This window comes from Boleophthalmus pectinirostris, unplaced genomic scaffold (genome assembly GCF_026225935.1).
Source record: "Boleophthalmus pectinirostris isolate CB_2022bp ecotype Guang Dong unplaced genomic scaffold, ASM2622593v1 HiC_scaffold_1, whole genome shotgun sequence".
In the NCBI taxonomy this organism is placed as follows: Eukaryota; Metazoa; Chordata; class Actinopteri; order Gobiiformes; family Gobiidae; genus Boleophthalmus; species Boleophthalmus pectinirostris.
The window spans coordinates 1,583,261-1,587,633 of NW_026570970.1; the positions used below are offsets into that span (position 1 = coordinate 1,583,261).

Sequence of the window (4,373 nt, forward strand, 5' to 3'; positions counted from 1 at the left end):
TTTAGTAGGTATTAAAATCGTTATTTTAATATTTAGTAGGTATTAAAATCGTTATTTTAATATTTAGTAGGTATTTAAATCGTTATTTTAACATTTAGTAAGTATTAAACGTGTTATTCGACTAGATCCATGGCTGAGTCTTTGATCACTGTCAGAAACTCAGAGTCCCATGATGCCCCGCGCGGTGACGCTCCCGACGCCGGCGCCGTGTTTCCCAGCATGCTTCAGTGGCGCAGATCGGGAGGCAGAAGATGGACGCGGCGTGTGGCTCAAACAAACTAATAAAGAGAATAAAGTAAAACATGGTTCTGCGGAGACGCGCTCCGGAGCAGCAGGACAGTTTATGACCGGTAGATAGGTGCTCTGCAGCGGACTGTCGGTGAGTGTCCCCGGGCCAGGGTTAGGGCCAGAGTTAGCCGCGGTTAGCACGGACAGGCCGCCATTACAGCGCGGCGAGCAGAGCCCCGAGCCCCGCGGACGAGCCCCGAGGACGGGCGGGAGGAGCAGGGGAGGCCGAGGGTGAGTGCACTGAAGCAGGCCGCGGGGGAGCGCCTCAGGAGCGGGTTTACAGGCGGGTTTGTGCGGGTTTAGAGGCGGGTTTGTGCGGGTTTAGAGGCGGGTTTACAGGCGGGTTTGTGCGGGTTTACAGGCGGGTTTACAGGCGGGTTTGCGGGTTTGTGCGGGTTTACAGGCGGGTTTAGAGGCGGTTTGTGCGGGTTTAGAGGCGGGTTTGTGGCGGGTTTACAGGCGGGTTTAGAGTGCGGGTTCTGCGGCCTCTGTCTCGGCTTAGCACTGTTAGCTTTAGCTTTAGCCTTACACCTGAAGAGCGCGCGTTTCCAAAACACGCGTGACCAGACGTCCCCGTGTCCCCGAGACAGTCCCAGTCCTGTCCCTGCGTCCTCCTGTCCCTGCACATTTATACAAAACCACTGATTTGTCCCAGTTTTATCCAGAAATGTCCCGGTGTCTCTGTTTTGGACCAATCTGTCCCTGCAGCAGTGAAGAGACACGTGCAGTGTCCAGTGTTTTTGTTTTGTTTTAGGTTTTTGTTTCGGGAAAATGATGGAAAATACAAAAGAAAATCACTCTACTGACTCGCACAACAGTTTAATCTTTATTTATGCACTCGTTTCACAGTTTTATTATTATTACAGAGGTAACGTGTCCAAATCTCACAGTACAATATTATCAAGAAACTCCTCTCACGATACGATTATTATTGTGATGTTCTGGAGAGGTTTTGCCCACAATTGTATACACTATATGCTATTTTTTTTATTTTTAATTCTCTTTAAATCACGTGAGTCTTCAGAGTGAATCATTTCTCCAACTCTAAAGAAATAAGATTAAAGTTGTTAACACCAGTTCTGTTTTTATGTTCTTATGGAGTAAAGGATCATGGTCGATGCTCGTCCCTGTTTAAGACTTTGAAGGAAAAACCTTTTGCATTTTAATAAATTATGATGGAACATGATATTTTATTTTTATTGTGAGACTTGCAATGATATGACATGATATTTTGATTCTTGTTTTTATTGTAAATGGTTTGTAATAATTATGACCAACCACGACCAACCCGGGGCCGTTCCATTTTCTGCTTGTGAGATCTGATCCGTCTGTGTTTATGTTGTGTTTATTTTAAGGCAGGAGGAGCAGATTTCAACATAAAACTGGGACGTCCCTGATTTATTTAGGTTGTAATAATAAAATAGTGAAACGAGTCGTAAGTAAATAAAACTGTTGTGCACTCGGCTTTAACATGAGTCACTACCGTCACATTTTCTTTGTGTTTTGTCATTTTTTGAATCAGATTTTCTGTATTTTACCCAAACAAATGTCAGTTTTTGTCTCTTTACTGTTGCAGGATCAGATTGGTCCAAAGTCGAGACACTGGAACAAATCAGTGGTTCTTTGTAAATCTGCTGGGACAGAGACACGGGGACAGAGACACAGGAATGTCTGGACACTCTAGATTTATCCCATTTTTATACAAGAAATGTCCCAGGTGTCGCTGTTTTTGACCAGTCTGTAAACCAGGACAGATTAAACCAGATTTAAACCAGGACTAAACAGACTCAGACTAAATCAGACTAAACCAGGACTAAACAGACTAAACAGACTAAATTCAGACTAAACCAGGACTAAATTCAGATTAAACCAGGACTAAATTCAGATTAAACCAGGACTAAATTCAGATTAAACCAGGACTAAATTCAGATTAAACCAGGACTAAATTCAGACTAAACCAGGACTAAATTCAGACTAAACCAGGACTAAATCAGTAAACCAGACTAAATTCAGACTAAACCAGGACTAAATTCAGATTAAACCAGGACTAAATTCAATTAAACCAGAAATTCAGACTAAACCAGGACTAAATTCAAATTAAACCAGACTAAATTCAGACTAAACCAGGACTAAATTCAGACTAAACCAGACTAAACCAGGACTAAATTCAGATAAACCAGGACTAAATTCAGATTAAACCAGGACTAAATTCAGATTAAACCAGGACTAAATTCAGATTAAACCAGGACTAAATTCAGACTAAACCAGGACTAAATTCAGATTAAACCAGGACTATCACAATATCTGAGTTTGTGAACGACCAAAAAGAAAAAAAAAAACAACCCTCCGTCAGGTGACGACTGACAGGAGAATCCACAGTGTTAAACAATCGTTTTCACTTTTACTCAGACCCGGACGTGTCCCAGCGCAAAAGAAACTCAATCTAACGAGATCAGGACCAATCACACGAGTTTAACCTGCCACAAACAAACAACAAAAGACACAGTCCAGGGGCGAGGGGCAGGTGGACAGGTGCGGGCTCCAGGGGCGAGGGGCAGGTGGACAGGTGCGGGCTCCAGGGGCGAGGGGCAGGTGGACAGGTGCGGGCTCCAGGGGCGAGGGGCAGGTGGACAGGTGCGGGCTCCAGGGGCGAGGGGCAGGTGGACAGGTGCGGGCTCCAGGGGCGAGGGGCAGGTGGACAGGTGCGGGCTCCAGGGGCGAGGGGCAGGTGGACAGGTGCGGGCTCCAGGGGCGAGGGGCAGGTGGACAGGTGCGGGCTCCAAGGGCGAGGGGCAGGTGGACAGGTGCGGGCTCCAGGGGCGCAGGGGCAGGTGGACAGGTGCGGGCTCCAGGGGCGAGGGGCAGGTGGACAGGTGCGGGCTCCAGGGGCAGGGGCAGGTGGGCAGGTGCGGGCTCCAGGGGCAGGGAGGGGCAGGTGGACAGGTGCAGGAGGACAGGTGGGCAGGTACAGGAGGGCAGGTGCACAGGTGCAGGTGGACAGGTGCAGGTGGACAGGTTTGGCAGGTGCAGGTGGACAGGTTTGGCAGGTGGACAGGTGCAGGTGGACAGGAGGGCAGGGGCAGGTGGACAGGTTTGGCAGGTGCAGGAGGCAGGTGCAGGGGCAGGTGCAGGTGGACAGGAGGGCAGGTGGACAGGTGCAGGAGGGGTTTGGTGGGGGTTTCCTGTCTGAGGGTTTATGAGGCGTTTGTGTTTCTGCTTCTTGTTTCTTGTTGCTGTTGGTTTTGTTGTAAAAGTTTTAAAGTTTTAAAGTTGTACATTTGCTGTGACATTTTTGATTTTTCTGAATGATTTTGTGGAATAAAACGTGACATTGCCCTTTTGAATCTTTGGGAAATTGTCAATAAAGTTGAATAAATAATAAAAAAAAATCAATAAAGTCCAATAAATCTGGTGGAAGTGGGAGGAGCCGAGAGCCGCACACACCACAGGAAATAAACGACGAGTCTGAGCGAGTCTAGTCGAGTCTAGTCCAGTTTGTCACGGTCTGTGGGTCTGTGGATCCTCCAGGAAACTCGCAGACTTGATTTATTTATTTAGTTTATTTATTTCAGAGGATGTTTTTGAAGACGACTCAGAAGTGTGTTGTTTTCTTCAGTGAGTCTGGGGAGTTCAGACGAGGATCAGAGACTCGACTCTTAAATGTGTCAGAAAGTGAGAAAAGTCAGAAGTGTTGAAAAGACGTTTTACTGGACAAGTTCTGTTCAGAAAAACCGACTCAGAACAAAACCAATCACCTGATACAAACGCTCAGCTTCAAAAGTCACATCAGACAAACGTGTAAAACTTTTACATGTTTAATTCCACGTTTCATTTACACTTTTAACTCAAAGAAAAAGAGAAATGAGGATTTTAAGGCCAGTTTCAGTCAGTTCTGCTTTAGTTAAACGTTGAATAACTCCAGACTCCAGCCCGTGTGTCGTTCATTTGTTTTTCAAAATAAAATGTTTTCTTCATTATTTGTCTCCAAAACCAAAATGAAAAAAATTATTATTTTTTTCTCAATTTTGTGTTTAAATAGAAAAAAAAAACCCCTAATGTTTTTTTTTTTTTCTATGACTTAAACT

The 4,373-nt window shown here is 45.5% G+C and overlaps 1 protein-coding gene across 1 annotated transcript in view; it reads left to right on the forward strand.

Annotated features, from left to right (window-relative positions):
- Positions 1–223: 223 nt before the first annotated feature.
- wdr33 (WD repeat domain 33) overlaps positions 224–4,373 on the forward strand; it is a 14,051-nt gene continuing 9,901 nt past the window's right edge. The window contains 1 exon segment of the mRNA XM_055149138.1: positions 224–379. The gene's annotated coding sequence lies outside the window, so the exon portion shown is untranslated.